This window comes from Symphalangus syndactylus, chromosome 3 (genome assembly GCF_028878055.3).
Source record: "Symphalangus syndactylus isolate Jambi chromosome 3, NHGRI_mSymSyn1-v2.1_pri, whole genome shotgun sequence".
NCBI classification, from domain to species: domain Eukaryota; kingdom Metazoa; phylum Chordata; class Mammalia; order Primates; family Hylobatidae; genus Symphalangus; species Symphalangus syndactylus.
In genome coordinates this window covers 29,898,883-29,911,624 of record NC_072425.2, presented here as the reverse complement: position 1 = coordinate 29,911,624, position 12,742 = coordinate 29,898,883, and the positions used below count along the sequence as shown (strand labels likewise).

Here is a 12,742-nt window from a genome sequence, read left to right as displayed (position 1 = left end):
GGAAGTAGAGATATACCTAACTATGACCTCTCTGGGATAAAATGTGAAGCTCTATGTTAGAGGATCTTGAGCAATTTAAACTAAGAGTGAAGCAAGTAAGTCAATATTTATACTGTGCCTGGCACTTTACAAATGCTGTTTAATCATGTTACCAACTGTGGGAATTAGGGAGCATTGTTTGTATTTTACTGGTAAGAGAACTGAAGGCTTAAGGTTAAGTAAGTGGCCTAGTCAGCAATTATTTGAATCAGAATTAAGAACAGTCTTATAATTCCAAAGTCTATGCTCTTTCTGCTATATCAAGTTACCTTTGAAGTAAGATTCATTGTTCAAGTTAAAGAATTAATATTTATCTACCATCAGAGAGAAACACAATATCATTAATATGAATAGAGTTGTTGGATTTTCAAAATGGAACAAAGTAGGATGGTGTTTGGGAATTGGGGTTTACATAACTATTTTATTTACTGTTGTGAACTTGAGGGGAAGGCATAGGCCAGGTGGACTATAACATCTGTGTCTTAGGCAAATCTTTAAAGCCCCTGGAGAAAAGCCTGCTCTCCTTGAGTCTGACCTGGAGAGAAGGTTAATAAGTGAGAGGAAGATACAGTGAGAAGTAGAAGATGGGGGAGCTAAAAATCTATCATTTCTGGAAAACTGGGCTTCACACTATGTACTATCTAAAAAAAGTGTGGTTTCCAAGAAATCAGTCAAGACTGGAGAGCATTTCAGAGGGGCTGGAAATTACCACTTTCAGTTTTGAAAGCATAGACTTCTATGAACAAACAACTTATTTGTATAAGTAAGGAAAGGAGGGAAAATTCCTTCTAAATAGGATCATTTAATTCAGCATATGGCAGGAAATTCAAGAAATTTAGCCAGAGAGAAATACTAGTCAGAGGAAGGCAGAGGCAAATGAAGATGAATCATACAAATGAATAACTTTTAATCATTATTCTGAACTTCTTTTAGGTATAGAGTTTGGCATTATGTTTTTGGAGGGGAACTTACTAGATGATTTTTTTTCTGCTTCGATCTCTTTATATGCATAAGTATGATAATATCCACCTTGTTAGGTTAAGGTGACTGGAAAGTAAGTATAAAAATTTAGTAAAGTTGACTGGAAAGGATCAGTAAACATTTCCTTAAATGACCAAATAGAAAATATGTTGAGCTTTGCAGTTAGATGATTTCAGTCACAACTATCCAACTCTGCTATTGTAGAGGCAGCAGCTATAGATAATACATAAACAAATGAGCATGGCTGTGTTCCAATAAAACTTTATTTACAAAAATAGGCTGCCACCCTATGGTTTGCTAACCTCTGCTGGAATATAGTAGTTATTCAATAAATGACAGCTTCTATTATGAAACTAAATACAGATTGAATTAAACAATAAGGAAACTAACATTTTGTTGAGTGCCTATTATACACATTTTTATGCTAAATCTTACACTAAATGCTTTTTATTCATGCTATCATTTATCTTGTCATTTGTCACGACAACCTGGTGAGTTAGGTATTATTATGCCTATTTGAAAGTTAATTTGAGACTCAGGGAGTTTCCATGACTGGCCTAAGAGGCAGAGCCAACTTTTGAATCCTGATTTGTTGTGGTTCTAAAATGTGTGCTTTCAACTACATTGAGCTACACTGGGCTGACTCCTAAAGGAATTTTCTTAGTTCAGATAAGGTAAAAACTTAAATTTTTACTGCTCCATAAAGAAAAAGATCAGCATTCAAGTGGATACCTTCACTTTCCATTTCCTAGACCTTCAGCAGCTCTTTGGTGGCTGTGCACATGTAAGCAGCAAAATATTTGACCTCTGTTTTTCTCCCAGAACCTCTGGCTGTATCTCAAGTTTTATGTACTTCCTTTTTGGAGAATACTTAAGCCAAGGTGTACTGTTTGCAAACACTTATTAGCCTTGGGTAGATATTGGTGAGTTTCCGTTGGCATCAAATGGGCTTCCAGAATCTGCTGAGGCCTGGCTGTGCTCACTGATTGTCTTTGCCAAAAAGAGCTGCTAATTAGGATTGTCTCTACCTCTAGAGCTAGGTTTTCCTTCTCGGGCATGCCTATTTTGTCTCAAGCAGTATGTTTGGATTTTTATTGCAGATCTAGATGAACAAGAGCAAATTTGCAGTCCCTTTAAAATCTACGAAGCCTTGTACTCCAGTGGAGAATTTCCCAGACTACGTTGCAAGATGTTTTTAGGTAGACGTCCTATGGCCAGGTATGTTTGGAGATACTGGGCTAATGAAAATTGAACAATTAATTACAGCAAGATTTCTCAGATGATGCTCTCTACTTCCCTGAACTGTCCATTGGCTTCTAACCACACTCAGAATGAAATTCAAACTCCTAGCCATTGCCTACAAAGCTCCTTCTCTCATTTCATTCAGATGTCTGCACAATGGCACATTCACCACTCACCCCATCTAAAAGAGCACTCCTCTCACCACCAGTCATTGTTTATCCCCTTGCCTTGTTTTGTCTTTCTTCTTAGCAAATATCACTACCTGAAATTGTGCTATAAGTTTATGTGATTCCTTTTTATTGTCTGCCTTCCCCCTGCTATGCTCTGAATGTTTGTGTTCCCTCAAAATCCACACATTGGAACGTAATCACAAGTGTGATAATATTAGTTGGCAGAGTCTTTGGGAGGTACTTAGATCATGAGGGCAGAGCCTTCATAAATAGAATTTGTGCCCTTATTAAAAGAGACCCCAGAGAGCTGCCTTATGTCTTCTGTCATGTGAGGACAAAGAAGGTGCCATCTTGATCTTGGGCTTCCCAGCCTCCAGAACTGTGAGAAAGTAATTTCTGTTGTTTGTAAGTCACTCAGCTTATGGTATTTTGTTATAGCAGCTTGTACAAACTAAGATACGCCATCATAACATAAACACCATGAATAAAAGGATCTTGACTGTATTGCTTTCTATTGTATCACCAGCCCTAAAACTATGTATTGAATGGACATATGAGCTGTGCATTTCCAAGAACAGAAGAGTACCAAGTGTTCCCCAAACTCATTTGGCCACAAAACCCTTTTTTAGGTGATTCCCATGAGAATGCTTTTCCACATGACACACTTTTGGGAACTACTTCTCTAGCGGGATCTTTTCATCAAGAACTATTTGATCAACAGGTAACAAAACAATGACAAGAACAAAACATTTATATTGAATGCCAGTTTCTGTGCTAAGCAATTTTCATGAACTACATCATTTAATCATCGCAATAAACTTTTAAACTAGGTGCTACTACTTTGCTTTTAATATGGATAAGAAAAAATTAGCTTAAAGAAGCTAAGTAACTTGGCCAAGATCACATAGCAAGAAAATACCTCTCGAACCTAGAGAATTCTGATGCCAAAGTCATACTCTTAACCATTATTCATTTCTTCTCATGGGCTGTGAGCTTCTCCATGTGCTAAGATAGAGAGCTCTTTGTCTCCATCCCGCCCTTGAGCCTGTCCTTTCCTTCTATTAGTTGTTGACTAATCTTTGTTATAACCTCCAGATTTTCAGCTATCTCTTGTGACTCAGCCTCAAATCCCCAGACAGGACTCCTCTGTCCTTGGTACTGGTTTTTCCAAATCCAAAGCAATTTGCGTTTTTATCCTGAAGGCCACCTCTGAAAGCAAACACATTCCTTGAGGTCTGTGTCCTGAGACAGTTTCCTGTCCTAGGGCTGGAATGGTTTCCTCCTATCACATGTTGTGTCATCACACTGCATACTTGCAAGCCAGTGGGTGAAGCATGAAAACAACTTCAAGCTCTGGGCTTTCTGAGCAAACTGCTAAGGAAGAGGATGTCCAAATCTTGGACACAGCAAAGACACCCATTAATTGCTAAAGATTAACTTTATTCCAGTTGTGCTAGGTTTCATATAAACCAGATACAATTTTTTCTTTTAAGAACTATATTGTCAAGAGGGGCAGACAGGCCATTCCAGGATGATAAAGGAGATGATAGATTTAAAAAAAGAAACATAGGTAGAATGAGGTGACAGTAAAGGGGAATCTAATTTACTTGGAGGAAGTGGTGCCTGAACTGAATTTTGAGAGAAAAATATGAATAGGTGAAAAACATAAAAAAAGGATATTCTAGGCACGAGGGAATGGCATTTACAAGGACATAAAAAGAATAAAAGGGTTGATGTGAACAGTATGAATCACAGCTGAAGTACAGGATCTGTTTAGAGACCAGAAGCAAGATCATGGAGAATCTTGAATATCAGAATATCTGAATTTTTTTGCAGGCAGAGGAGAAGCATTTGGAAATCTTGAGGCCTAGGAATGTTAACCTCTATGATCCAGGTTGAAGAAGAGGAAGGCTGGGTTGCTGGGGGCCAGTGGGAAAGCTGTTGCAGTGGCCCATCTGTGAGATGCTAAGACCTGAACTACAGGGGTAATGGAGGTGGGGCAGGGGGTGGTGATGGAGAAAGTGGGGAGGCAGTGAACAGATTTGCTTGTCAAGGCAGTAGAGACTACAATATTTTGTGTGGAGGGATAGTAAAGAAAAAAGAATTAATCAAAGATGTTACTATTCATTATATCTGCTGAAAGGAATAGATTGAGAGGGGGGACAATGGATGAGTTTTAGTTTTGGTCACATTGACTGTCTTGCTTTAGAATAAAATACATTTGGAATCATTGCCTTGAAAGGCCCCTCCCTGGGGTGAAATTCAGGAGAAATTATGGCTAACTAATGAGTTAAAACAACTAATCAAAACACCTGGCTCTACTATATACATGGGAGGATGTTAAATAAAAACTAGTCCACTTTAGTGGCTGCCATAATTTTTTATTTTTTTTTGAGACAGAGTCTCGCTGTGTCACCCAGGCTGGAGTGTAGTGGCGTGATCTCGGCTCACTGCAAGCTCCGCCTCCTGGGTTCACACCACTCTCCTGCCTCAGCCTCCCGAGTAGCTGAGACTACAGGCGCCTGCCACTGCACCCAGCTAATTTTTTGTATTTTTAGTAGAGACAGGGTTTCACCATGGTCTCAATCAATTTTTTATTACTTATCAGTGAGAGTACAGATGGGTTGAGTGAACTTGTCATTGATAAGAGGTTGCCAGAAATTGGTGACACTGGAGTGTTGGAGGCTGTGGCAGGCAGACTCTAAGGTGGCCCCATTGATATTGCCTCCCGGCATTCTCATACATGGGCAATTACCTCCCCTTGAGTGTGGGATGGCCCAGCAACTTTCTTCTAACAAACAGAATATGACTAAGGTGATGGAATATCCCTTCCATGATTAGATGACACAGGATTGTGATGTGCCTTTTGCTTATAGACTCTCTCTCTCTTTTTTTTTTTTTTTTTTTGAGATGGAATCTCCCTCTTGTTGCCCAGGCTGGAGTGCAATGGCTCGATCTTGGTTCACTGCAACCTATGACTCCCAAGTTCAAGTGATTCTCCTGCTTCAGCCTCCCGAGTAGCTGGGATTACAGGTGCCCACCACCATGCTAGGCTAATTTTTTTGTATTTTTAGTAGAGATGGGGTTTCAGCATATTGGCCAGGCTGGTCTCAAACTCCTGACCTCAAGTGATCCACCCGCCTCGGCCTCCCAAAGTGCTGGGATTAACAGGTGTGAGCCACCGTGCCCGGCAACTCTCTTTCTCATTGGCTTTGTTAATGTAAACGGCCTTGCTGGAGAAGCCCATGTGGCAAGGAACTGAGGGTGGCCTTGGACCAACAGCCTTCAAGGAACTGAGGCCCTCAGTTCAATATCTCTCAAGAAATGGAGTCCAGTCAACAACCACATCAACGAGCTTGGAAGCTAATCATCCCCCAGTTCAGCCTTTAGATGAGACATCAACCCTGTCCAACACAGACAATAACCTCATGAGAGACCATGAGGCAGAAAATCCAACTAAGCTGTGCTTAGACCTCTGGAAACCATGAGATAATAAATGAATGTTGATTTAAAGTAATTTGGTATGCAGTAATAGATAATGAATACAGAGATACTAGTCATCCTTGGCTCGGTCCATGTGAGTTAAGGCTGTTGAGAGAATAAGACTGTTCATTTTTCTTTTCTAAAAGAATGTCTTAATTCTGAAACTTTTAAGATTGTCCCTGGCTTCCAAGAGCAAGAGTCAGAAGACCTAGGATTCCAACCTGACCCTGTTGCCAACTGGCGGAAGATCTTAGAAAGATCTTTCCCTTCTCTATGTCTTGGTTTCACCCTCTTTAAAATGAGGTATGCTAACCTAGGCCAGCAATTTACAAAAACATTCTGTTTTTTCCGCACAGAACCCTTTCATCAAATAAAATTTCATGAGGAGCCTCAGTGTACAAAACAGATAAGTGGAGGGGCTTTCACTGAAATAAGATTGAGGGGAATCCCCTGCTTGGCCTCCCTGTCTCTCCATAGCAGCCCCCAAATCTCCTCTGAGGTTCTTTTTAAAATCCAGTCTGCAAGATTCTGGCTGAGAGGCTGCCCATAAGCCCTTTTAGTTTGAAAATTCTGTATTCCCTAAGGAGATTTAAGAAAATAGTAACCTACCTAGAAGTTAAAGCATTCCTCTGCAATATCTGCACATTGACCTTCACAAGACCATCCCACAGTCCTGGGCATCTCCTTTGGGGACTGTGCTAATGGTGCATCTGCCCATGGTGGGTCTGTTTTTGGGAAAAACGAACTCCAGGAGACAAAGCTCCTGCCTCCCTAACGTTCTTGACCTCAGTGGTGTACAGTACAGTGTGGCAGGGAAGGCAATCATAGGGGTAATTATGACACACACAGTGGGGGATGTGCAGAGCTCATTGGGAACCTGGAGCAGGGGGATTCCAGGCAGTATGCAGGGCACTCATGGCTTCCCTTGGGCAGCACTTGCTTATGTGTGTCTACGCTTCAGGTCTCAGGATGGTTGCAGGGATGTGATGTGGATCGGGCTTTGCCCTCATGCAGCTTAAAGTCTAGTAGAGAAAACATATTACATTAGAGGTCACATGCTAATCATTTAATTACAGTTTTTTCAAGAGGTAGAGCCTGAAGGAGCAAGCTGGAGATAGCAAAATTAACCAGTCTGTCAAAGAACACCAGGGCCCAAAAGACAGGCTTTTGTGTCTTTCTTTTTTTTTTTTTTTTTTTTTTTTTGAGACGGAGTCTCACTCTGTCGCCCAGGCTGGAGTGCAATGGCGCTATCTCGGCTCACTGCATTTTGTGTCTTTCTTAGCTTTGCTGTGTCTAGCCCTCTCTCTTGTCAGAAGATGAATAGAATTAGGGTGTTGAGCATGACTTCCTTACCGAAATGGTTGTAACTACTCTCTCAGGACTCAGAACTGGGTTTGATTTTTGACTCCACCGAGTACTTTCTGCATGGTATTGGGTAAGCTACTTAAACGCTTTCAGCCTTACATTGTGCATATTTGAATAGGGTGGGTGATAAGACTTACTAGAAGCTATGGTTGACTAAATGGCATGATGCCTATAGAGTCCTCAGTAAATATTAGCTATTATGATTATCCCCTAGGATTCTCCTAGGAGAACATTTCAGACACATTCTTGTCGAAGTTAGCAGCAGCCAGCTTTAAGGTTAGAGGTGAACAATAGTTAATTCTGAAGCAAAGCTATCTATGTTCAGAGCCCATGATATATCTCTGGCTCTTGGTGTAGGGTATCTGGGGAGAGTTAAAGGACCAAACAAACCTATCTGAGTTACCACGGCTATATCATGAAGGACATATGAACTTCAGGAAATTTCAAAATTCTGAGACAACGTGGCATGAAATATATATTTTTAAAATCTCCATTCACAGATAGACTAAAAATGCACGTGGAAGGGATTTTCCATTCATGATCTGCTTTTGACATGGGCATTTTGCTTTTATTCCATGATGAAGGGTCAAAGACAGTAATGATAGTGATAGAGTTGTTTCTAAAGTGGAGGAGAAGCTGGAAATGTGAGACAAGGTGGAGGGAAAGGAGTTTAGGCTTAAGGACATAACTGAAAAAAGTCTGGCCACCAGGATTAGAATCAGGTTGGTATGCAGACTTTTCTCCTTTGCAGAGAAGTCACAAAGCATGTATAGTCCCTGAAGGCAGGTAAGTTCACCATCTCTGTCTTTTACATTGAATAGAATTATGGCCTGGGGTTTGCAGGAGGCTGGTCACATCACACTTTGAGGGGGGTTTTCCTCCTTGGAAAAGAGCCTTCATCTAATATTTCCCATATGTTGAAGGTGTTCAAACTGGCCCGGGAAAAGAGTCAAGGGGATTCCCTACAATCTTCTCAGAGTGAGAGATATTTGAATCATCATCTTCCTCTCTGAGGCTTCCGCTGAATTTGTGGCTCAATTTGTGGCTCAGAGCCTACAACCATTTGCAAATTGTCCTGGGATTCATGGCCCCAAGGCCGATTTCACTCTACCTACCTATCAGCCCTTTCAAAACCAGATGTTTGGCTCACCTGTGTGCCTACTTTTCTGAGATGAAAATCAGCAGGAGTGACCTGACTGCTACCTCTAGTTTCATTCTTCTCTCTTCCAGGGCTGAAATTTGAACTTTCCTGTTTCCAGGCAGAGTTGCACCACTGAGAGCTGACCTTTGCTGAGAACCATGAAAAATGATACATGCAGGGCTATTCTGTAAAATCAATAGACACCAATGGCAGCTGGGCGCTTCTCCACCATCTTGATCATTCACTGAAAGACACCATTTAAGGTTCTAAACTTGGTCAGCACAGCCTGACTTCAGAAGGCAATATAACACAGCAGAAAGGACAGTAGGGTATTAGTTAGAAAGCTTGGGTCATAGCCAGCTCTGCCCCTCAATTATAGAAAGACCTCAGATGAGTCACCTAACTTCCTTGAGCATCAATTTCTTTAAAATTGAGCTAGTAATTTATAATTTGTAGTGTTAGAGAATGAGATGAGAAACCATTGGCAAACCCTCCTGTTACATATGTGACACATAGCCCTCACTATTAACTTTGTGTTTGTGTGTTTTACCATCACAAAAGGACGTATATTTTGAACCAACTAAACATTTGCAACCTACTTTTTACGTTTCAAACTGAAGTGGCTTCAGCATGAAGGGGGTTGCGCTTTGGTCCAGTGGATATTTTTTCTTGTAATAAAGCACAGCTAGGTGTCTATAGAAATCTAGAGAGAGAGAAGAGAATATGTGCTCTTAATTTATTGTTAGCATTAGAAAGGGTAGGATTAAGGGGGATATGTTTTTCATTCTGTCAGCTTGAATTCTCTTTCCAAATTCCATTCTGGTTATATGATCAGGCTACTGCTGTATTTATGGGTGGCCACAGTCTGCCTGGAGGGGCATATTTAGTCAGAAAGGAAGTGTTTTCCTTCTAAAGGCAGGCAAGAAGCAGAGAAGCATTCAGAAGGAGCACGGCAGACTGTACCTCTGACTTGGTGATCACGGGGACCTGGGTGTGAAACCTGGCTCTATCACTCCGAGTTCTAGGACCTTGGTAAAGTTATTCAGTTTCCCTGTTCTTGAAGCCATCTCTTTGTCTAGCAAATACAGTCCATACCTCAGAGACATGCTGTGGATGATCCCACAAAGGTCTAAGGTTTAGAAAGTAGGCTTATCATGTATTTTGGCTATCATTGTAATTAGAATTAATTAAAATAGCCTTTGTTAAACCTTTTAAATTTCTCATACATACTCCTGTCTATTGCACTATTTGTGGACTTGCTCTTACTTCTGTTACAGATGGTGACTCAGAGGGGCAAAAATCCTTGTTGAAGGGCAGAATGGCAACCGGAATGCACACAGCCTGGTTTCATGATTTGTAACTGTGTTTTTTTTGTCATTGAAGATTCGCATGGCAATGTCCCAGAGGCTAAGAGCAAAGGTATAAGTTTTAGACCTTGTGACTCCACTTCAACCAAAGCAGCCCTGCATTTACCTGTCATATACTGGGGTTTTGCCCTAAATTCATGTAATGAATATTTTCGTCATTAAAAATAAGTTTAAAAATCATGATCTTAGAACATTAATCTTGGACAAGTCCTTGTAAAATGATAAACAGAGAAACTAAGAAAAGTTTCCATTTATTGAGCCCTTAATATGTGGCAGGTACTATGCCAAGAGTTTGCCATATATTATGTCATTTGAATGTTGCAAGAGCCCTGTGAGACAGAGTTTGTCATCGCCATTATATGAATGACAAAGCTGAAGGCTGAAAGGTTAGTCACTTCTTAGAGTGGGGAAGGAGGAGGTTAGTGGGAGATAAAATAGAGAAGCTAGGTTTTTAAAACAAAGCATAGAGGAAAAAAATATTTAATGACTGTAGAGCTTGGCAACATCCCTTTCAATATTTATCCAATTTACCCTGTTTGAGCAAACTAGAGAATACTCATATTGTGCACCTTTTTCTTCCCCACAAAGCAGTCACCTTCCTGAAATGCAAGGGCCAAAGCACGCTAACTTACATCTCCTGCAAATGACTTGTATGCGCACAATGCCAGAAACTCTTCACTGGGTTATCTAGGACTGAATAAATCTTCTTCAGTCCTGAATTGGGCTTGCCTGGCTGGGGTGGGTAGTAGTTTTCCTTTCTAAAACACATATGGGAAAGCTCTGTAAAAATGGGGGAAAGAGTCTACAAAAACATGAAAAAGAGGCATTCATTCTTCAAGTGGGGCTCCCTGTCCTGCTCTCCCTCCGGACAGAAAGCTTTTCCAAAGAGTTTCCAACAGCATCGTACTTCATAGCTGTCAGCTTTAGAATCTGCAGATGCCTAAACTCAAAACCTCCTGACATTCTGGAATCAGAATTTGACATTAACATCCAGCCCCGGGCTGCTACCTTTTCTCCAACCTGTGCCAACACAACCTCCTGCTTGTAAAATACAGCCAAGTCTCAGACCTGCCAGCCTAGTGAGACACCCTGAGACTGGGTGAGATAAAAAGTGGGGGCTGGGGGCGGGCTGAGGAACAACACACAAGAAACGATCCAAGACTGGCTAAGTGCCTCTTTTAACTTCCAGAGTGATGGCAGTTTTTGGTAATGACAATGATTATCCAAACTTCCAGTTATTAAGCTGTCATTGCTGACCTTTCTATACCTCATTTTCTCCTCAAAACAACAGCAGACGCTATTGTCCCCATTTTAGAGATGTGAAAACTGAGGATTAAGGAAGTGATGTATCTTTCTCAGGGTCATATGTGTGGTGGTGGGGAGAATACCAAACACCTCTGGCCTTAAACCTAAGCTCTTATTCCTCTTTCAACACTGATGGGTGAGAAGAACCCCTGTGTTCTTTCCAAAGTACACCAGGGGTGGCAGGGTTCCCTTACCTGGGGGATGTTGTTGCTCAGATCTTTCTGTGATGAGAGGTGAGGAGGAGGAGGTGATTCTAGAGACATGTGAGACGCTGCTGGCTCTAGGCACCCCAATAAAGCTGTTCTCCACCACTCTCTAGCCGCCTGTCAGTTATTCATCTGGCCCAGGGGCCACCTCCTCTCTTCTGTCCCCCAGCTCTCATCTCCAGGGTGAATATTTTGAGGACCAAATGAGGGAATAGGTACAAAACTCTTTGTAAACTTTATGTAAGTGCTGTTTAGATATAAACGTTTGTATTCTCCCTGCACTCCTCTATCAAACGCCCTCTAACCCATCCCAGGTGCAGGCTATGAGCAAACTCTACCTTAAAACTCTACTTCCCTAACCCTCAAAATAAAATATATACAGGTGAATCAGCCAGACTAGAAGTAGGAGGGCAGTTGAAGAGAAAATTCTTACTTTTCCTCTGCAGAACAGCAGAAGATAACAACTTTATGAAAAGTTCCTTCCAAGTCTGACTATTCATAAAGTTAAAACAAACAAAATTACAAGACCAGAAAAGTCAAGGTGCATCTGATCATAACCAATATACACTCCTTTTTTTTTCCAGCAACGGAAAAAACCCATATGTTTTATAATTATAATATAAAACCACAACTCATTTGGTACCAGAATGCAATCCGTACATCATAAGGATCTCTAGTGATGAGGGAAAAACAGACTTACCTTTCCGATGGGGGAGAGACCTAGATCCTTGGAAGAAGTACCTGGAGTGGGGAGCTGCAGCGGTTCCCCACGTGCGCGGTCCCCCGAGTCCCCCCAGCCGCGCTGCCTTTGTGCCCACGGAGGCGGGGGCGTGTGTCTGCGCGCGGGAGAGGCGGGTGACAGTAGGCAGGCTGTGGCCGATGCAGCCAACTTTGGCTGGCTTATATAGCGAGCTCCTTCCTCTGTAATGGGACGCCTCGCCTCCAGACATCCTTTCCCACTTTTTCAGTTGGCGAATTAAAGGAACAGCCCTCCCAGCGGAACAGGGTTAGCTCATGAAAGACGCTCTCACTCCTGGCTCTCGGCCAGGGAAGGAACCCATTTGCATACAATTTATGGCGAAAGTAGGAATTCCCTCTTCCCCTCCCGCCTCCCCGCCCCCGACCCCGAGTAGCTGTTAGTGAAATGTGATTTTTGCTTTGCTCCCCACACGGGTTTTCTAATTGTGAGATGGATGCCCGGGGAGCAAGAGGGAGTAAGATCCGCAGCCCTGGCTCCCCTCTTGTACTTGGTCAAGCTGGAAATGGGACCAGGGCTCGCCTGGTCTCTGGGCAGCAGCTGCTCAGTGACACCTCGGAGCGAGTACAGGGACTGAGCCCAGTTCCTGGAAAGAGGAGATAAAGCCCTTCAAAAGCCTGGGGCGTTTCAGGTTTCTCTGGGCCAGCGGAGAGATAACCCAGGATTAGGTCTCAGCAGGTGGGGAT

The 12,742-nt window shown here is 42.1% G+C and overlaps 1 protein-coding gene across 3 annotated transcripts in view; it reads right to left on the bottom strand.

Annotated features, from left to right (window-relative positions):
• Positions 1–12,177, bottom strand: part of TNC (tenascin C) — a 96,640-nt gene extending 84,463 nt beyond the window's left edge. Inside the window, exon 1 of one of the 3 annotated variants that reach the window (XM_055271321.2) lies at positions 12,000–12,177. The gene's annotated coding sequence lies outside the window, so the exon portion shown is untranslated. Of the gene's footprint in view, positions 1–6,524; positions 6,894–9,020; positions 9,125–11,999 lie in introns of those variants that run through there. The other 2 variants (XM_063636821.1, XM_063636819.1) reach the window with 2 other exon arrangements.
• Between the last annotated feature and the right edge of the window lie 565 nt (positions 12,178–12,742).